The sequence below is a fragment of the Xenopus laevis genome, chromosome 3S, assembly GCF_017654675.1.
Source record: "Xenopus laevis strain J_2021 chromosome 3S, Xenopus_laevis_v10.1, whole genome shotgun sequence".
Taxonomy (NCBI): Eukaryota; Metazoa; Chordata; class Amphibia; order Anura; family Pipidae; genus Xenopus; species Xenopus laevis.
Window position 1 is genome coordinate 126,989,199 of NC_054376.1, and position 23,365 is coordinate 127,012,563.

Here is a 23,365-nt window from a genome sequence, read left to right on the forward strand (position 1 = left end):
TAAATAAGCAATTTGATTTGCTGTTGACCCCAACTGAATTTTTAATGTTGGGTCTCGTAAATCACTGCCTTTTCTTATTGCCACCAGTAAACACAACAACTATAAATAGTATATATGTTTAACTCTGATGGAGCCTGCCTTCCAGCTCCACACAGAGGTATAGCCCCTATAGCAGGGTTACCCCCTCCCCCGAAAGGGATGTTTCACAAAAATGCTTAAGCTACATTTCTTGGTGCAATTAGAGGGCAGTAAATACGACATGGTCGTCAGTGTAATTGAGGATGACTTAGAAAAACAAAGATGTTACAGCATCACAACAGCCAATAGAAATGTGCTAAAGTCTTAAATAATAAACACCCAGAGCTTGTGGGATTTAACGGCACCTCATTCTCCACTCAATATACACAACCAACATTGTTTTCTCCATGCCGATTGGAATGTAGCAATAAGTGGGTATAAATAAATAATTGCTGTATACTGTATGTGGTGATTTGACGTGAATTCGTCCCCAGGGGATGGGATATTGATGGACAGACAATGCCTCTTTGTGTCGATGTGTTGCCTGTAGCAGTCTCTACACATTTCATTATGGACATTGTGTACAAAATCAATAGGGTTTTTCCAACACACTGAGCCAAATGATTTCTAGCTGACACACCTACAATAAATAGGGGTTAATCTATCTATCTCTATCTCTATCTCTCTCTCTCTCGCTCTATCTATCATCTATCTATCTATCTATCTATCTCACTCTCTATCTATCTCTCTATCTATCTATCTATCTATCTATCTATCTATCTATCTATCTATATCTTATCTCTATCTATCTATCTATCTCTATATATCTATCTATACATAAACACCTGAGCAACAGCTGCCCCTCCTGCAGAACTTCACCTCCCTGTATCCTCATGCCTATCCCTGCTGTAAGTATTATATGGAATATAATAATAAGAATATAATATGAAATATTGTCTGTGAAGGTTCTCATGTATGCAGGTCATGGTCTTCAAGAGAAGGATAAACAAAACACAGCAAGTCCAGTTGATTTGACTTATTACCATGAATAATGTAGCCTTTTCTTCATACTCATTTATCCCCCCCCCCCTATTATCCCCATGCACAGGAATAAATCTCACTTGTTTCGTGCAGTCTGGGGTGGTCTCTTTCTTCCCCCGCAGTCTCGGGGTAGTTGGTGTCTCCGGTGTCTCTGGCTTCTCCGGAGTCTCAGCGCCAATTTCAGCACCAGGGACAGAGGCGGCTGCTTTAAATATTCCACCAGCCCCTGTCACGTGCCCTGCCCCTCCCTCCCTGGCCGGCCCCGCCCTCCCTGACGTCAATGTTCATTCATAAGATTCTTGCCCTGGATGGAGGTGAGGAGATGGGGGGGGGAGCGGTTCTGCGCAGGCGTAAGGATGAATGGAGCTTAGGCTGAGGGAGGAGGGGTGAATGGGAGAGAAAACATGAATGAGTCCATGAAGAAAGAAAGGGGGGGGGGAATCATGAATGAACATTGCAGATTTACTCCAGGCTGCAGGAGACTAGAGGGAAGCTCATGTGAGGATATAGGAATAAATGTGTGTATATATATGGGCTGTATAGGAATAAATGTGTATATATAGACTGTATAGCAATAAATATATATATATATATAGACAGTATAGGAATAAATGTATATATATATATATGATGTATAGGAATGGCGTGTACGGCTTGTTCCTACATTACATCGGGGGGCTACATCTCATCTCATGATTCTCTTTGTTCCAGCTACCCCCCCCCCATCTCTATCTGTCTCATCTCTGAACCCCCTCCTTGCACCTTTCTATTTGTAGCTCCCTCCTCTCTTACATCTCTCACTTTATATTCACCCATGGGCTCTTTCTCTATCCCCCCACCCCATACATTTGTCTTTGTTTCCCAGCACCCCTAATGTCTGCCTCTAATGTCACCTTCCAGCACCATCATTACCCCCCACCCATCATATCTGACAGCAGCGCTGAATGAATTCAGTGGGAGTTGGACCCCCCCACATTAACCTCCCACAACCAACAGTCTCATTTCTCTCCCATTCTGATTAATTACACTGCATCAGGGCTAATCAACCAGCTCTTTGTGAACTTGGCTTGGGTGAGATTTGTAGTTCATTTAACAGCTTTGCGGCTGCAGTATAAACTCCTTTATAGACTGTATCCCCCCCACCCCATAATTCTCACTCTCTAATGTATCTGCCTCACTGCTCTCTCCAACTCCTTTTTATCTGCCATCTCACTGAATATGTTACCACTGTATAATCCCCCAATTCTCTCTCCACCTCACTGATCTCTCATTCCCCCAGTCACAAACAGATGATCACACACATATATTCACACATATTCCTGCTGCACCTGTGCACTTACTGACATATCTATGTGTCTGCCTGTCCACTACTCCCAGACATGTCCAAATATATGTCATATACAGTACGAGACAGCTAGAGGAGCAAAGATATTCATCTATGATAAGATGGATACATAGATAAAGGGATAGAGAAAGAGATAGGAAGTTGAATAGTCAGAGGGAGATCACATATAGATAAAGAAAGGGATTATGGTTGATGGAGAGAGAGAGAGAGATGATAGAGAGAGAGAGAGATGATAGAGAGAGAGAGAGAGAGATGATAGAGAGAGAGAGAGAGAGAGAGAGAGAGAGAGAGAGGGATAAAAAGAAAGAGATTGATAGAGAGAGAGAGAGAGAGAGAGAGAGAGAGAGAGAGATGATAGATAGGAAGAGATTAATTGAGAGAGAGAACACTAGAAAGAGATAGATAGATAGATAGATAGAAAGTTATAGATAGAGAGGAAGAGATAGAGAGAGAGAGAGAGAGAGAGAGAGAGATAAAAAGAAAGAGATTGAGATAGATAGATAGATAGATAGATAGATAGATAGATAGATAGATAGATAGATAGATAGATAGATAGATAGATAGAGAGGAAGAAAGTTAGAGATAGAGAGGAAGAGATCGATTGAGAGAGAGAGAGAGAGAGAGAGAGAGAGAGAGAGAGAGATAAAGATATATAGAGAGGGATAAAAAGATAGAGAGAGAGAGAGAGAGAGAGATTAATTGAGAGAGAGAACACTAGAAAGAGATAGATAGATAGATAGATAGATAGATAGATAGATAGATAGATAGATAGATAGATAGATAGATAGATAGATGATAGATAGATAGATAGATAGATAGATAGATAGATAGATAGATAGATAGATAGATAGATAGATAGATAGAAAGTTATAGATAGAAAGTTATAGATAGAGATAGAGAGGAAGAGATAGAGAGAGAGAGAGTGAGAGAGAGAGAGAGAGAGGGAGAGAGATAAAAAGAAAGAGATTGAGACAGATAGATAGATAGATAGATAGATAGATAGATAGATAGATAGATAGATAGATAGATAGATAGATAGGAAGAAAGTTAGAGATAGAGAGGAAGAGATCGAGAGAGAGAGAGAGAGAGAGAGAAAGAAAGAAAGAGAAAGAAAGAAAGAAAGAAAGAATGAGATTACAGGTGACTACACACTGCACAGACCCAAGCATGAATGTTGTGACAAGAGGACAGACAAAGTGACAGTGGCACATACAGAGAGAGACACACGTGCAATTAGACACACACGCATACAACATATATACACACACAGACACATATACAACATATATATATATATATACAGACACACACATATACAATGTAAGGAGCAAGTGTATGAATCACTAATCTCTCCCCTCCTCCTCTCTCTCTCTCTCTCTCTCTCTCTCTATCTCTCTCTTTTTCTCTCTCTCCCTCACTGTCATTTGTTGAAGAAGGAAGAGAGAGGGCCAGTGACATCACTGATTGCGTGTGTCGCCAGTTGGGAAGCAGGCCTGGAAGTGACAGATAGTGTAAGGAGTGAGAGAGGAGTGCAGGGCCAATTGACTGTTCATTTGGTATAAAGTTATGGTAGTAAGGAGGGGCTGAAATTTTTTTTGTTTCAGGGCAGCAAGCTGTAATGTATAGTAGTGAAGAGTATCTAATTTATCCTTCTTGCCAATGTAAATGTCTCCCTTCACCTTCATGTTGAATTGTCCAATTCTCCTCCACCCAATGCTTATTATTTATCTTCCTTCTTATTTAGGCTATTAAATGCTTCTGTTTATTCTCCCCCATTACTCACTCATTCTCTCTTCTCTCTCTTCCCACACTATGTCCCTCCACCCTGTTCTGTCTCCTATGAATGAGTCACATATTTCATAGTCTGCAGCTCTCTCTCTCTCTCTCTCTCTCTCTCTCTCTCTCTCTCTCTCTCTCCATGCCCTTTCATTTCTCATTCACCCATTCACTCTCCTGGCTTTATATCTGTGCTTCCCTACTCAGTAAGTTCACTTTTCCTTCTCTCCCCATTACAGCTTTGTCTTTACCCATCTCTCTCCCTGTTCTGCTCTTCCCAGTCTCTTCTTCTGTCTGTCTCTCTATGCTCTTCCCTATCTACCTGCCATGGCCCCTCTCTGCTTCTGTCTCTTCATTCCTCTTTCTACCTGCCAGAGCCTCACCTTCCTCCTCTCTTTCCCTTCATTCATCTTACCAGGATCTCTCTTCATGTCATCTCTCTTAATTGTTCCTTCAACAGGTTCTCTCTTTCTTCCTTTATCTTAATTCTCCATACTTCTCTCTTCTCTCTTAGATTCCTCCTTTAACCTCTAAGGACCTCTCTATCCTCCTTTTTTAGTTCAACTTCTCCCTGTCTGGGCCTCCCTTTCCTCATGTTTCCTAATTACTTCTGCAACCTACTCAATATCTTCCTCAATGTCTTACTTTCTCCTCCTACACGCTAATGTATGTCCTTCATGCCTTCCCTTCATGTCTCTTTCTAGCAGCTAGTGTATCCATCTGTTCCATTCCAGACTATATTTCTTCTTATTCTTCTCAGGGGTCCTGTCGCCTTTTAACTGCCAGAGCCTCTCATTTCTTCTCTTTCTTTCTCATCATTCCTCCAACTACTGCTGGTGGCCTCCCTTTCCTCTTCTCTTTTGTCCTCCATACATTTGCAAGAGTCTTCTGTTCTTTTATTCCTTCTTCTACCTTTGATTTTCTTTCTCCATTACCAGCCAAGGTCTAACTTTGTTGCTCCTCTATCTCAATGTCTCCTTCTTCATGTCAGTGGCTCTCCGCTCATTTCTATTGTTTCTCTCTCATACCTGTCAGGTTTCCCTTTCTTCTTCACTCAATTCCTCTATCTACCTGTCAGGTGTCCATTTCTTCTTCTCTCTATTCCTCTTTCTACCTGTCAAGTTTCCCTTTCTTCTTCTCTGTCTGTTCTTCTGTTGACTTGTCAGTAGTGACTTGCATCTTTTTTGCACACTTTCCAGTCTCTTAATACATGAAAGCTTTTCTTCATCCATCCAACCCTGTATTCTTCCTTCCTTTCCTTCCTTCTTCTTCTTCTTCTCAAGAGTTTCCATTTCCAGTTGTTGTCCCACTGATGTGTCCAGTACATGAGCAGGTTGGTTGCCCCTCACATTGGGTAAGTCTTTGATTTCAGCTTTATTAATGGTAGTTGTTGAAGGAAGGGGTTGCTTTTGTTTCTCTTCTGTATCAGAATATCTCAGAATACTTAGTTTTTTTCCAGTAAGTTCTACCTGCAAAGCTTTGGTATAGTTAACACTTTGTTGTCAGGGCATACATGAGCACATTATTTCTGTATACTTTTGCAGAGCATCTCTCTCAAATTGCCTTTTCATACCTGTTTTTGTGCAAAACACCTCAGAACATTCGTTCAATGACTTCTTCCCTGAGATGCATTAGGATCCAGCCTTATTCCCAGAGCATCACTGCTGCAGACCATTCCCCACACAATACCTGCAGAGCATCACTCCTCTGTGCCCCCTCTCACTCAGTACCTGCAGAGCATCGTTCCTCTGTGCCCCCTCTCTCTCAGTACCTGCAGAGCATTGTTCCTCTGTGCCCCCTCTCACTCAGTACCTGCAGAGCATTGTTCCTCTGAGCCCTCTCTCACTCAGTACCTGCAGAGCATTGCTCCTCTGAGCCCAGCCTAACAGTAATTACTGAGCACATGTCGTCACACAATACTGTGTATGCAGAGCATCTCTTCAGACAAACATTGCCGTCCAAATGACACTTATCATTACGTATTGTTACTCCTTGACTTGACTCCTTTCAGAATGACTCTTCAGTCGCCATTCCTAATGTAGACTGTGTTCTATATATATATATATATATACTGTATACATAATATTATTGTAATTAGATATTAAATATATTCCACCATCCCGCATGTATTCGAGACTAGTGATAACTTGTTACTTCTTCCCTGGCCAGATACTGTATCTGCAGAGTATCACCCAATCCTTCCTTTATATTAAATTATCAAAGTGATGCTCCATTAACCCTTCCCTGGCCAATAATCTGCAGAGTATCACCCAATCCTTCCTTTATCTTAAATTAGGAATGTGATGCTCCATTAACCCTTCCCTAGACAGATATGTTCATAGTATTACCCAATCCTTCCTTCATCTTAAACTAGGAATGTGATGCTCCATTAACCCTTCCCTGGCCAATAATTTGCAGAGTATCACCCAATCCTTCCCTTGTCTAAAACTGAGAATGTGATGCACTTTTAACTGTTTGCCTACCAGGTACTTGCAGAGCATCTTTCCTTTGTCTAAGCCTATCTGATATTAGCATTACAGTGCTCTTTTAACTCTTCCCCTGCCAAATGCCTGCAGAGCATGTACATATCATAGTAATTCAGACCACTGAGTTGAACCTTTTATGTCTATATAAAACCTGCCTCGCTGCTAGTAGCAAATGATGTAGGGCTCCTGTAACCATTTCCTTTCCAAACACCTGCAAATGTCCTTCCTGACAAGCAATGTGCTGCTCACTTAACCCTAACCCTGCCAGATATCTGCAGAGCACCTCGACATTCTTCCATTATCAGAGTCTGGCAGAACTCAACATTCCCAAACTGATGAGAATAGCAGATTATTGCTCTTTTTTTAACACGTCTCCTGTGCCCTCCTAAACCCATACGGGCTCACATTCTGTCTGCTGATTAACCCTTCACTTGCCGAGACCAATAGCACCTTCTTCATTCAGCTTTTTTTTTGTATCTGACAAATAATCAGTCCATCTTGTCCCACGCACAGCTGCCTGCCAACCATTACTTCATTAACCTTTAATGTGCCAGAAATCTATCCACTTGTTAACCCCTTTTATTGCCAAAGTTCTGCTGAAAATATCTAATTTAACTCTTTGCATTCACCAGTTATTTTGCTCCTCATTTCTTTTCCATTTTGGTCAGTGAGCACCTGTCGCATTGCGGCAAAATGGTGGCAGATTGTGTGGGTGTTGTACCAGGGTGCCTGTGTAGGGGGGGTCTCATCATCATCATCATCATCATCGGAGGTGTAATGGCGTTGTGCTTTTTTTAACTTACTCATTCAGACATTTTCGGGTCTGCCTTTGTTTCCCGATATGTAATGCAGATTTGTGTGTGTTCGTGCCGGATGACATTGGGATTTGACAATGTTTCTGTGGGTGCCGTGTCCTCACAAAAAAGCGTATGCGTCACCGCAATCGATGTTTGTGTAGGTGCCAATTATTTATGGTATAGTTTTGTGCGTCTAAGGAGACAATAGTGTGGTTAACGATTGGTCCCACTGTGATTACAGCTCATTGCTTATCTGATAACATAGCAGGGAGCCATTACTCATATATATAATAATATATAATATCCACGCAGAGGCAACAAGTGTGCAACACCGAGATAAGAATTGTGCGAAACGCTGATTGTGCTCCCTGCCTGTTGTCTCCAGATTAATCAATAAACCCACAGCTGCCATTATACTACAATTCCCAGCATTCCCCTCCAGCCTGCTATTACCCACGTGTGCTTTAGGGGTAGGTTCTCTGCAGAGATCCCCAAATCATTTAGATCAAATAAGTATTTTAAACACATTTATGATTGGTTATTTAGAGGGGAATTATTGTGAAAAAAATGAAAATTTTATATAAGCTTCATCACACTGAAATAAGAAACGGACACAATACAATCAATTAAATATTCTGGACTGTTTCTGAAATAATCAAGTTTATGTTCACTATTCCTCTCTCAGCATCTGTTTCTCTTCATTCTCTCTTCATTCAGCAGTTGGGTGTCACATATTCATTGACAGTTAGATCCAATATATCTTATAGGGGGGCTCCTTTTGCCTAGAAGATGTATTAGAGATCACTCTATTAAACTCACCAGACATCATGTCTCTCTACATGCAGAATTTGTGCAAAAAGCTTTTTTTTTGTTAGATGAATGATCCAATATATCTTATAGGGGGGCTCCTTTCCTAGCAGATGTATTAGAGTTCACTCAAATAACTGATTCCAGTACAAACAAAATCTAACAAAATAACTGCCTTTTGCACAAATTCTGCATGTAGAGAGACATGATGTCTGGTGAGTTTAATAGAGTGAGATCTAATACATCTTCTAGGCAAAAGGAGCCCCCCTATAAGATATATTGGATCTAACTGACACCCAACTGCTGCATGAAGAGAGAATGAAGAGAGTTTAATAGAGTGAGATCTAATACATCTTCTAGGCAAAAGGAGCCCCCCTATAAAATATATTGGATCTAACTGACACCCAACTGCTGCATGAAGAGAGAATGAAGAGAAACAGATGCTGAGAGAGGAATAGTGACCATAAACTTGATTATTTCAGAAACAATGCAGAATATTTAATTGATTGTATGTAGAAAGTTTCTTATTTCAGTATGATGAAGCTTATATTAATTTTCATTTTCGTGATAGTTCCCCTTTAATAACGGCTGTAAAGACGCATATATCTATATCTATATATATATATATATTATATATATATATATATATATATATATATATATATATATATATATATATAGAATATTACAGAGTCAGAGCATTTGTTCCTTTTCTAAGTGGCTTATATAAATATATGGGAAAACCTATGTCCCTCTGCCCTTGATTGCCTTATCTGCTCCCTGTTTATGATGTGAGCATATTGTGCGGAGGAGATAACACAAGGCAATGGCTACAGTCGACACAAACACACACACAGGTTCCTTTGCCCCTAAGCCTCACAAAGCCATTAACTCTCCCCGGACTCCCAGTGACTCACTCTGCGGAGCTCAGAGACCCTGCGTCACCACAAGGTGGACGGGGAGTAGAAGGGGGGCACCCAGACAAAGACACAAGGGAGACACCTGTATGTGTGTTAGTCCTTTGTGTATAAATATGAGATTAGAATTCAGATCATTCCTACAGTGAAATACATAAAATATATGCAAATCATTTATAATATAGAATACATCTAGACTATTTGTATTTCTAAATAATCTTTTTTTATAAAGAATTATGTACAGCTCTGAGTATCACTCATGTATTATAAGGGATAATGTACCCCCTACTGTAAATGATAAGGATATTAGAAGTCACTGAGGGGTTGTTCTGTGACCATATAAAGGCACAAGGCTACAGGCTGAGTTATATAGGGAACTCTGAGTATCACTCATGTATTATAAGGGATAATGTACCCCCTACTGTAAATGATAAGGATATTAGAAGTCACTGAGGGGTTGTTTTGTGACCATATAAAGACACAAGGCTGCAGGTTGAGTTATACAGGGAACTCTGAGTATCACTCATGTATTATAAGGGATAATGTACCCCCTACTGTAAATGATAAGGATATTAGAAGTCACTGAGGAGTTGTTCTGTGACCATATAAAGGCACAAGGCTGCAGGCTGAGTTATACAGGGAACTCTGAGTATCACTCATGTATTATAAGAGATAATGTACCCCCTACTGTAAATTATAAGGATATTAGAAGTCACTGAGGGGTTGTTCTGTGACCATATAAAGGCACAAGGCTGCAGGCTGACTTATACAGGGAACTCTGAGTATCACTCATGTATTATAAGGGATAATGTACCCCCTACTGTAAATGATAAGGATATTAGAAGTCACTGAGGGGTTGTTCTGTGACCATATAAAGGCACAAGGCTGCAGGCTGACTTATACAGGGAACTCTGAGTATCACTCATGTATTATAAGGGATAATGTACCCCCTACTGTAAATGATAAGGATATTAGAAGTCACTGAGGGGTTGTTCTGTGACCATATAAAGGCACAAGGCTGCAGGCTGAGTTTATACAGGGAACTCTGAGTATCACTCATGTATTATAAGGGATAATGTACCCCCTACTGTAAATGATAAGGATATTAGAAGTCACTGAGGGGTTGTTCTGTGACCATATAAAGGCACAAGGCTGCAGGTTGAGTTATACAGGGAACTCTGAGTATCACTCATGTATTATAAGGGATAATGTACCCCCTACTGTAAATGATAAGGATATCAGAAATCACTGAGGGGTTGTTCTGTGACCATATAAAGGCACAAGGCTGCAGGCTGAGTTATACAGGGAACTCTGAGTATCACTCATGTATTATAAGGAATAATGTACCCCCTACTGTAAATGATAAGGATATTAGAAGTCACTGAGGGGTTGTTCTGTGACCATATAAAGGCACAAGGCTGCAGGCTGAGTTATACAGGGAACTCTGAGTATCACTCATGTATTATAAGGAATAATGTACCCCCTACTGTAAATGATAAGGATATTAGAAGTCACTGAGGGGTTGTTCTGTGACCATATAAAGGCACAAGGCTGCAGGCTGAGTTATAGAGGGAACTTAACAAGAAATTAACAAGTTTTACAGAGTGAAACTTCAATTTTACATCCTGCAATTTTAAGTTTTTATGGTTTTATTGTAAATGGCTATTTAGGATAAACACATAATTACAGCAAAAATCAGATATCAGGACTGACTCGCTCACAAATGATAAATAAAACATTGACTCCATATTGATTCCCTTAGGATACATGATTCACTAGGTTCATTTTACGAATCGTGCCCAGCTCAGAAGTACAGCAGCAAGGGCTCCTGTTTTCACGAGCTGATTTTGGAAAGAAGTCGGATCTCTTGTAGCTCAGATAATCGGCATATTACGGAACAGAGCACAGACGGAAATTTGACATTTGAGAGTTTATTCATAGTCTGTACAGAGAGATCCCATAAAACTATGGCAGCATAGGTATTCCCTGTACTAAGCACAATTCAGCAGGAACAGCCCCTAAGTTTGCTCATAGTCTGTACAGAGAGATCCCATAAAACTATGGCAGCATAGGTATTCCTGTACTAAGCACAATTCAGCAGGAACAGTCCCTAAGTTTGCTCATAGTCTGTACAGAGAGATCCCATAAAACTATAACAGCATAGGTATTCCTGTACTAAGCACAATTCAGCAGGATCAGTCCCTAAGTTTGCTCATAGTCTGTACAGAGAGATCCCATAAAACTATAACAGCATAGGTATTCCTGTACTAAGCACAATTCAGCAGGAACAGTCCCCTAAGTTTGCTCATAGTCTGTACAGAGAGATACCATAAAACTATAACAGCATAGGTATTCCTGTACTAAGCACAATTCAGCAGGAACAGCCCCTAAGTTTGCTCATAGTCTGTACAGAGAGATCCCATAAAACTATGGCAGCATAGGTATTCCCTGTACTAAGCACAATTCAGCAGGAACAGTCCCTAAGTTTGCTCATAGTCTGTACAGAGAGATCCCATAAAACTATGGCAGCATAGGTATTCCCTGTACTAAGCACAATTCAGCAGGAACAGTCCCTAAGTTTGCTCATAGTCTGTACAGAGAGATCCCATAAAACTATGGCAGCATAGGCATCCCCTGTACTAAGCACAATTCAGCAGGAACAGACCCCTATGTTTGCTCATAGTCTGTACAGAGGGATCCCATAAAACTATGGCAGCATAGGTATTCCCTGTACTAAGCACAATTCAGCAGGAACAGTCCCTAAGTTTGCTCATAGTCTGTACAGAGAGATCCCATAAAACTATGGCAGCATAGGTATTCCCTGTACTAAGCACAATTCAGCAGGAACAGCCCCTAAGTTTGCTCATAGTCTGTACAGAGGGATCCCATAAAACTATAACAGCATAGGTATTCCTGTACTAAGCACAATTCAGCAGGAACAGTCCCCTAAGTTTGCTCATAGTCTGTACAGAGAGATACCATAAAACTATAACAGCATAGGTATTCCTGTACTAAGCACAATTCAGCAGGAACAGTCCCCTAAGTTTGCTCATAGTCTGTACAGAGAGATACCATAAAACTATAACAGCATAGGTATTCCTGTACTAAGCACAATTCAGCAGGATCAGTCCCTAAGTTTGCTCATAGTCTGTACAGAGAGATCCCATAAAACTATGGCAGCATAGGTATTCCCTGTACTAAGCACAATTCAGCAGGAGCAGTCCCTAAGTTTGCTCATAGTCTGTACAGAGATATCCCATAAAACTATGGCAGCATAGGTATTCCCTGTACTAAGCACAATTCAGCAGGAACAGTCCCTAAGTTTGCTCATAGTCTGTACAGAGATATCCCATAAAACTATGGCAGCATAGGTATTCCCTGTACTAAGCACAATTCAACAGGAACAGCCCCTAAGTTTGCTCATAGTCTGTACAGAGAGATCCCATAAAACTATGACAACATAGGTATTCCCTGTACTAAGCACAATTCAGCAGGAACAGACCCCTAAGTTTGCTCATAGTCTGTACAGAGAGATCCCATAAAACTATGGCAGCATAGGTATTCCCCTGTACTAAGCACAATTCAGCAGGAACAGTCACTAAGTTTGCTCATAGTCTGTACAGAGAGATCCCATAAAACTATGGCACTAGCATAGGTATTCCCTGTACTAAGCACAATTCAGCAGGAACAGACCCCTATGTTTGCTCATAGTCTGTACAGAGAGATCCCATAAAACTATGGCAGCATAGGTATTCCCTGTACTAAGCACAATTCAGCAGGAACAGTCCCTAAGTTTGCTCATAGTCTGTACAGAGAGATCCCATAAAACTATGTCAGCATAGGTATTCCCTGTACTAAGCACAATTCAGCAGGAACAGTCCCTAAGTTTGCTCATAGTCTGTACAGAGAGATACCATAAAACTATGGCAGCATAGGCATCCCCTGTACTAAGCACAATTCAGCAGGAACAGACCCCTATGTTTGCTCATAGTCTGTACAGAGAGATCCCATAAAACTATGGCAGCATAGGTATTCCCTGTACTAAGCACAATTCAGCAGGAACAGCCCCTAAGTTTGCTCATAGTCTGTACAGAGAGATCCCATAAAACTATAACAGCATAGGTATTCCTGTACTAAGCACAATTCAGCAGGAACAGTCCCCTAAGTTTGCTCATAGTCTGTACAGAGAGATCCCATAAAACTATAACAGCATAGGTATTCCTGTACTAAGCACAATTCAGCAGGAACAGCCCATAAGTTTGCTCATAGTCTGTACAGAGAGATCCCATAAAACTATGGCAGCATAGGTATTCCCTGTACTAAGCACAATTCAGCAGGAACAGTCCCTAAGTTTGCTCATAGTCTGTACAGAGAGATCCCATAAAACTATGGCAGCATAGGTATTCCCTGTACTAAGCACAATTCAGCAGGAACAGCCCCTAAGTTTGCTCATAGTCTGTACAGAGAGATCCCATAAAACTATGACAACATAGGTATTCCCTGTACTAAGCACCATTCAGCAGGAACAGACCCCTAAGTTTGCTCATAGTCTGTACAGAGAGATCCCATAAAACTATAACAGCATAGGTATTCCCCTGTACTAAGCACAATTCAGCAGGAACAGTCCCTAAGTTTGCTCATAGTCTGTACAGAGAGATCCCATAAAACTATGGCACTAGCATAGGTATTCCCTGTACTAAGCACAATTCAGCAGGAACAGACCCCTATGTTTGCTCATAGTCTGTACAGAGAGATCCCATAAAACTATGGCAGCATAGGTATTTCCTGTACTAAGCACAATTCAGCAGGAACAGTCCCTAAGTTTGCTCATAGTCTATACAGAGAGATCCCATAAAACTACGGCAGCATAGGTATTCCTGTACGAAGCACAATTCAGCAGGAACAGTCCCTAAGTTTGTTCATAGTCTGTACGGAGAGATCCCATAAAACTATGGCAGCATAGGTATTCCCTGTACTAAGCACAATTCAGCAGGAACAGTCCCTAAGTTTGCTCATAGTCTGTACAGAGAGATCCCATAAAACTATGGCAGCATAGGTATTCCCTGTACTAAGCACAATTCAGCAGGAACAGCCCCTAAGTTTGCTCATAGTCTGTACAGAGAGATCCCATAAAACTATAACAGCATAGGTATTCCTGTACTAAGCACAATTCAGCAGGAACAGTCCCCTAAGTTTGCTCATAGTCTGTACAGAGAGATACCATAAAACTATAACAGCATAGGTATTCCCTGTACTAAGCACAATTCAGCAGGAACAGACCCCTATGTTTGCTCATAGTCTGTACAGAGAGATACCATAAAACTATAACAGCATAGGTATTCCCTGTACTAAGCACAATTCAGCAGGAACAGCCCCTAAGTTTGCTCATAGTCTGTACAGAGAGATCCCATAAAACTATGGCAGCATAGGTATTCCCTGTACTAAGCACAATTCAGCAGGAACAGTCCCTACGTTTGCTCATAGTCTGTACAGAGAGATCCCATAAAACTATGGCAGCATAGGTATTCCCTGTACTAAGCACAATTCAGCAGGAACAGCCCCTAAGTTTGCTCATAGTCTATACGGAGAGATCCCATAAAACTATGGCAGCATAGGTATTCCTGGTACTAAGCACAATTCAGCAGGAACAGACCCCTATGTTTGCTCATAGTCTGTACAGAGAGATCCCATAAAACTATGGCAGCATAGGTATTCCCTGTACTAAGCACAATTCAGCAGGAACAGCCCCTAAGTTTGTTCATAGTCTGTACAGAGAGATCCCATAAAACTATGGCAGCATAGGTATTCCTCTGTACTAAGCACAATTCAGCAGGAACAGCCCCTAAGTTTGCTCATAGTCTGTACAGAGAGATCCCATAAAACTATGGCAGCATAGGTATTCCCTGTACTAAGCACAATTCAGCAGGAACAGTCCCTAAGTTTGCTCATAGTCTGTACAGAGAGATCCCATAAAACTATGGCAGCATAGGTATTCCCTGTACTAAGCACAATTCAGCAGGAACAGTCCCTAAGTTTGCTCATAGTCTGTACAGAGAGATCCCATAAAACTATGGCAGCATAGGTATTCCCCTGTACTAAGCACAATTCAGCAGGATCCCCCCGGCTATTATAATGTCCTGGGAGCTATATTTTGGTGCAATTTGGGCATGATTGGGTTAACCCATCTAAAAAAAGAGGAGCATGACAATGTGACAAACGAATAAGTACATAATGGCTCAGGCTGATAAAAGCATCTGTCTGACTCAGGCTATTGCTCAGCTAATCGGGCAGAGGTTGCTGTGTTGGCATAAGGTGCCCGGGTGCTGCAGTCTCCAGGTGGACTGGGTGATGTGAATGTATCTGAATATATACAAGCTCCCAACTGTCAGCACCTGCTGCCACCCCCCTCATCCATCATCACTTGTCAGACAGTCGGAACCCACGATACATTGCCAGACTGGCCATATGGCACCTTGATTTGCCCGTGATTCTCATTACCGGCTCCACTTTATTGGATAATTATCTGCCATTTGTTTATCCCCTTCTTTACTTTCCTATGGCAGCTTAGAAACTGTCACTTGTGTATGAGGTACCCTGGGATATGTATATGGGATCAATGCACATTGTGTGTGTACGGAGGAGGCACAGAGAGAGGCTCAATGGATCTCACTGGCTTTAGTGCTAAATAAACATGTGCTGGAGAAAACATATGAGGAAACTAAAAAAAAATGCCAGTGGTATTATTAGAATTTCTCTATGGCCTTTGTATCTCCAGAAAAAACTAATTTTAGGGGGGGAAATGCAGAAAAAAAAATTCATCAATACAAATTTTTTGGTGAAGCAAATCTGTCCAGTTTCATCAAAACTAGAAAACTAAGAAAATTAGCAGTCATTTTTTTCTTTGTTTTTGGAGTTTTAACGGATACCAGTTTTTGGGTTGCAGAAGTCAGAATGGATGGGGGGGCAGTGACCATGACAACCAGAGCATTTTCCTTTTGCAGGCAGGAAAGGGTCAGAATTTGAGGTTTAATAAGGCATCTAAATCAAAAGTAAGGCATGTCATTAGTAAACATTTTCATTTATTTCCCTTTAAAAATCTGTTTAGTAAAAAAACTATTTTTTAAAAAATATGTTGGCCAATCCGATCAATGCAGGTGATTAGGGAAGAGCAAGAAGCAATTTGTGAGATATGAGCTGCTAAATTCAGACATCGGCAGAGTTAATATTTGGCTTGAGAAGGTTTAAGCCTTAATGAAGCTGTAAGGGATCCGCCATCATTGATTGTACTACTAATAAAGGGGAAGTACAGGGATCCGCCGGGCAGAGCTGGGGGAAGTGCTGACATTATAAATGCATTCCTATATGGAGTGAATACTAGACTGCATGGAGGGGAAGTCTCTTAGGGAGGCATGGGAGAAACACTCTAGACGGGAGAGATTTATAGAGTTAATAATTCCTCCGGGTGTCAATGTGTCAGCACCAAATGGGTCGTTACACAGACTAATCCCATGTTTATTGTGCATCAATGGCAGCCGAGTTATTCCCTGGAATATACTGTAATTTGACTTAAAAGGGGAGAAATTGATCAATCACCAGGTGCGAGTGGCATACACCCACATTGGCTTGATGGGAGTTAAAGTGCAATAGTCTAATGTTCATTAATGCTGAGGGGCCAGACACTGGGAAATCATTTAAAGTAGTGATCCCCAACCAGTGGTTTATGAGACTCCTTGGATGTTGCTCAAAGAAGGTGCTTATTTTTTAATTACTGGCTTTGAGGCAAGTCTTAGTTGCATAAAAACCATATGTACTGCTAAATAGAGCCGGCTTTAGGTTGCCAGTCCTAGGGGCTACCAGTAGCCAAACGCAGTCCTTATTTGGCACCCCAGGAACTTTTTTCATGCTTGTGTTGCTCTCCAACTTATTTTTACATTTGAATGTGGCGTAGGGGTAAAAAAAAAACATTGAGGACCCCTGATCTAAGGTATCACCCAGTAGGGTGAACCAATGGATATTGTCCGACAGGTTATATCTATACATGGCCACAATGTTCCATTGGTTCAGGCCAACAGCCAAAATGAGCTGTGGCTTCTTTTCACTTCTTCATCTGCTGCGACACCATTCACCCCAAAGAGAAATGAGCAAACAGGCCAGATAATCCATAGAAATGGCCCGGGACACGTCCAGATACTCAGGGAATGTGGTGGAAATCACCCAGACTGCCCAATGTCATCCAAACACTCATCCAAATATAAAATAAAGGACCATTTCCTGCATTTATCGACATTTCACTGGGATGACTTTCCCTTTGCAATGGGGGGAGGGTTTGTCGGCACTCGGCAATGTTGTACTTAAGGCTCGGCATTGAGAGAAACCCAAGTCCTTGCAATATTGATGAGCTCCTTTTTATAGAGCAGACTTATGTGAAGCCGCTGTAGTAACAATATTTATAGATGGAACAAGATCCCCACCAGGAAGCAGAGCTTCGAGAGCGACGACCTCAGGGCTTGGGCAATGGATTTATTTGAAGGGATATTAATAGATGCCACTCAGAATTAGGTTATAAAACATATAAAGCGATTAGCGGGAGAGAGATAGAGCGGGTTTGTTATGAAGGATCGCTAGTACCAAGCAAATCAGATGAGCCTCGGGGAAGAATCAGTAGTAAACTGGATCAGGACGCGGCTGTTGATGTGATGTAGTGAGATTCTGCTAATGCATTTGATACTGATCAACGTCGCCGACTGGGGCAGGGATATTTGGGCACCCAGGCTGAGGGAAAGGGTTTGTGTCAGGGTAGAATACTGGAAATTGAGCTCTCTGGGCTAGTCAGGAGCATTGGGTCTGGTGTCTCATCCCTAGAACGACCCCTGAACCCTGGATTCTGTAATATACAAGCAGTGTATAATGTATAAGTGGTGTATGATGGTTAATGAATAGCAGGTGATGAGCTTGGTAAGAGCATTATGTGCTACTAGGGATGTAGCGAACGTCGGAAAAAAAGTTCGCGAACATATTCGCGAACTTGCGCAAAAACGCGAGCGGTTCGCGAACCCCATAGACTTCAATGGGAAGGCGAACTTTAACATCTAAAAAAAAAATTTCTGGCCAGAAAAATGATTTTAAAGTTGTTTAAAGGGTGCAACGACCTGGACAGTGGCATGCCAGAGGGGGATCAAGGGCAAAAATGTATCTGAAAAATCTGCCTGTGTGTGCTTGGAAGAGATAGTGTAGGGGGAGAGCTGTTAGTGATTTCAGGGACAGATGATAGTAAGTTTGCTGGCTAGTAATCTGCTTGATACTGCTCTGTATTGGAGGGACAGAAGTCTGCAGGGATTTGAGGGACATTTTAGCTTAGGTAGCTTTGCTGGCTAGTAATCTACTGTTCTCTTTAAACAACTGCCATACGTTGACCTTGTAGGCATTGTTTGCCCAGTTTTTTTGGACGCAGCCACTGAAGCACAGTTGCCAGAAAAAATATGCCATATAAATGCTGAAAATAGTCATTTTTCGCCATACGTTGACCTTGTAGACATTGTTTGCCCAGTTTTTTTGGTTGCAGCCACTGAAGCACAGTTGCCAGAAAAAATATGCCATATAAATGCTGAAAATAGTCATTTTTCGCCATACGTTGACCTTGTAGACATTGTTTGCCCAGTTTTTTTGGTTGCAGCCACTGAAGCACAGTTGCCAGAAAAAATATGCCATATAAATGCTGAAAATAGTCATTTTTTGCCATATACGTTGAGTCAACGTATGGCAAAAAATGACTATTTTCAGCATTTATATGGCATATTTTTTCTGGCCTCTGTGCTTCAGTGGCTGCGGCCAAAAAAACTGGGCAAACAATGCCTACAAGGTCAACGTATACACTACTACAGCGGTGGATACGGATTACGTAAAATATATTATGGCTGCTTGAAAAAAGTCACTCCGGTGTTTTTTCTGGAGACGGTAATATTATGGATATTTAGACAGAATGTGAACAAGGTCACACAGCTAGATGGCGGGTTGAAGAAAACACTGTGCAAATAATGCCTACAAGGTCAACGTATACACTACTACAGCGGTGGATACGGATTACGTAAAATATATGAATGCTGCTTGAAAAAAGTCACTCCGGTGTTTTTTCTGGAGACGGTAATATTATGGATATTTAGACAGAATGTGAACAAGGTCACACAGCTAGATGGCGGGTTGAAGAAAACAGTGTGCAAATAATGCCTACAGGGCAAATAATGCCTAAAAGGTCAACTTATACACTACTACAGCGGTAGTAAAATAAAAAAAAGTAAAATAAAAAAAAAATGAATATTAAAAAAAAAAAATTAAAGTTGGTGCTGCTGAACTACTAGGAGCAGCAGATTAGCACACCAGTCCCACTCCCCAACACTGCTAGACTAATAGCACTGGGCTCTTATAGTAGTAGTAGTAGTAGTAGTAAAACAACAAAAAAATAAATAAAAGCAGTCCTTACAAGGACTACTGTTATTGCAGCAGTCAGCAGATGAGATCAGAAGCAGGACAGCTGCCCACTGCAGCTACATACAGAGCACTGCAGTAGAAGGTAGATTACTAGCCAGCAAAGCTACCTAAGCTAAAATGTCCCTCAAACCCCTGCAGACTTCTGTCCCTCCAATAACAGAGCAGTATCAAAACGATTACTAGCCAGCAAACTTTCAACTGTCCCTGAAATCACTAACAGGCAGCAGCTCTCTCCCTACACTATCTCTTCAGCACACACAGGCAGAGTGAAAAAACGCTGCAGGGCTTCGGTTTTTATAGGGAAGGGGAGTGGTCCAGGGGAGAGCTTCCTGATTGGCTGCCATGTACCTGCTGGTCTGGGGTGAGAGGGCAAAAAAAAGCGCCAACAATGGCGAACCCAAAATGGCGAACGTCGCGCGACGTTCGCGAACTTCCGGCGAGCGCGAACACCCGATGTTCGCGCGAACAAGTTCGCCGGCGAACAGTTCGCGACATCTCTATGTGCTACACATCTCCTGTAAACACAATCAAGAAGTGCATAAAAAGTTCTGGGCTACAAGTTGGTCTGGTCCTGTGAAGATTCCAGTGCTCTGAGTTATAGGCTGGTCTAGTGCTGTGAAGGTTCCAGACTTCTGATAAGTTACAGGGTGGTCTATCCCTATGAAGGTCACAGTTCTCTGATTGGTTACAGGGTGGTCTATCCCTGTGAAGGTTCCAGTTCTCTGATTAGTTACAGGGTGGTCTATCCCTATGAAGGTTCCAGTTCTCTGATTATTTACATGGTGGTCTAGCCCTGTAAAGGCTAAAGTTCTCCGATAAGATACAGGGTAGTCTAGCCCTGTAAAGTTTCTAGTTCTCTGATTAGTTACAGGGTGGTCTATCCCTGTGAAGGTTCTTGTTCTCTGATTAGTTATGGGAATGGTCTATCCCTGTGAAGGTTCCATAGCTTGGATTAGTTACAGGGCAGTCTAGCCCTGTTAAGGTTAAAGTTCTCCGATAAGAAACAGGGTGGTCTATCTCTGTGATGGTTCCAGTTCTCTGATGAGTTACGGGGGTGGTCTATCCATGTGATGGTTCCAGTTCTTTGATAAGTTACAGGGTTGTCTAGCCTTGTGATTGTTCTAGTGTTCCAATTAGTTACAGGGTGGTCTAGCCTTGTGATTGTTCTAGTGTTCCAATTAGTTACAGGGTGGTCTAACCCTGTGAAGTTTCCAGTTCTCTGATTAGTTACAGGGTGGTCTAGCCCTTTGAAGGTTCCAGAGCTCTGATTAGTTACAGGGATGGTCTAGCCCTGTGAAGGTTAAAGTTCTCTGATAAGAGGGTGGTCTAGCCCTGTGAAGGTTCTAGATCTCCGATAAGATACAGGGTGGTCTAGCCCTGTTAAGGTTCTAGTTCTCTGATTAGTTACAGGGTGGTCTAGCCCTATGAAGGTTCTATGGTTCCAACTAGTTACAGGCTGGTCTAGCCCTGTGAAGGTTCCAGAGCTCTGATTAGTTACAGGAGTGGCCTATCCCTGTGATGGTTTCAGTGATCTGATGAGTTTAACTAAGGTTGTCCAGCCCTGTGAAGGTTTCAAAGCACCATTTAGTTACAGGGTAGTCCAGCCCTTTGAAGGTTCTGGTCCTCTGATTAGCTACAGGGTGGTCTAGTCCTGTGAAGGTTCCAAAAACCCCTTGTCCTGTGTGTTTTGTCAGATTCAGTAATGATGGATGGCATGACAAAAAGTCAACCTTTGTTCAACCCTAAACCAACCTTCCCAACCTAGAATATATATATATATATATATATAAAAGATGGCAGGCAGAGGACTGAGGAGGACTGAGGAACACTGACTTCATGGGAGATCACACTTGAGCCATCTAGGCTTTAAATGCTCTCTCTGTTTAAACGCAACCTGGTTGCTAGGGCCCCAGTGTTTATAGCAACCAGGCAGAGCTTTGAGTGACAGGCTGGCAGATGACTAGGAAGAGGCCTGAATAGATAAGCAATAAATAACAAGAATGTAAATTGAGCATGAAACAGTGTCTTGGGGTTGAAAAACATAGAGAAGTGGTGCTTCAGCCCATTGTCTCTGCTTCTTTTCTTTTCCCATGAGCTCTCTGATTGTTTTCACCCCCGACCCTTTTATCCCGCGATTGTTTTATATTTCATCCCCGTCTCACACCTCTCTCAATTACACGCCATTGAACACACAGCCTCGGAAAATCATCTCCTGCTCTTTTTTTCCAATTGATTTCTACCCTGGAGCTCGGCACGTCTCTGTCCCCTGGCTTCTGATTCATCTCTGCATCACTTCAACAATTCACCGCTTCATTCCCTTCTGTTGCCTCCTGTTCATGAGTCAGATGTTACAGCTTGAAATGGCCCGGCCTATCAACAGGCAGTCTATTAAAGAACAGAAATGCTTTCAGGGAGACTATCTTGGTCTTGTTGAAATGTTTGCACTTCATTCTTTATACACAACTTATTAGTGCACGGCTGGTTCTGTTACTAAATATAGCCATGGAATTGTATTTTATAATGGTGGTGTTGTGTCCTCTGCATTTCTGAGCTTTCTTATCCAATCGTTTTGCAAAATAAATCTATTAAATATAGAGCTGCTTACAATAATAGATCTGGGACAGAAGTCTCTGTTATACAGATAGCTAGAATCTCAGCTGCCATAAAGCAGGACAGGACTGTTGCTTACAATGGGGATCAGATAGGATCTGTGCAGCCACTGGGACAGAATGTTCTGTTATACAGATAGCTAGAATCTCAGCTGCCATAAAGCAGGACAGGACTGCTGCTTACAATGTGGATCAGATAGGATCTGTGCAGCCACTGGGACAGAATGTTCTGTTATACAGATAGCTAGAATCTCAGCTGCCATAAAGCAGGACAGGACTGTTGCTTACAATGGGGATCAGATAGGATCTGTGCAGCCACTGGGACAGAATGTTCTGTTATACAGATAGCTAGAATCTCAGCTGCCATAAAGCAGGACAGGACTGCTGCTTACAATGGGGATCAGATAGGATCTGTGCAGCCACTGGGACAGAATGCTCTGTTATACAGATAGCTAGAATCTCAGCTGCCATAAAGCAGGGCAGGACTGCTGTTTTTTGTGAGAAAAAGGAAGGGGATTATATGTATAAAACTGGGTTTCTCCAGCTGTTAAGAAACATATCCCTCAAATAAACCTCTTTCAGCGGAATAACAAGACTACCTTGGAGAAGGCTGCGTCTCTGCTGCTCGTTTCAGGGAAAGAGACTATACGCTAATTATTCAATAAATATGTACAGCATAATGCATGCCTACACTTGCGCTTACAGGGAAACTGACGTCAGTGTAAAACGGTTTTATTGGTGCCTGGAAACATAGTGTTCTGCTGGTTAAATTGAGTAAATTAGAATAGCAATGGACCATTTCCCAGCATGCATGGGGAAGACAGGGAGGGCTGGTTCGGAGCAAGCAGGACCAACGTAGAAAACGTAGCAACATGTAAAAATTAAGCAGATTATATATATTGCAGCTAATAGATAAACCTGACAGATCTTTTGATACTTTGGTTCTTCATACTTCATAAATCTGCTAAAATAAATCATTTAAAGATTAAAGGGATTCTGTCTTGATTTTTATGATGTTGTTTTTATTTCTATATTACGCTGCAAATAATTCACTGTACAATATAAAATGTCATTCCTGAACCAG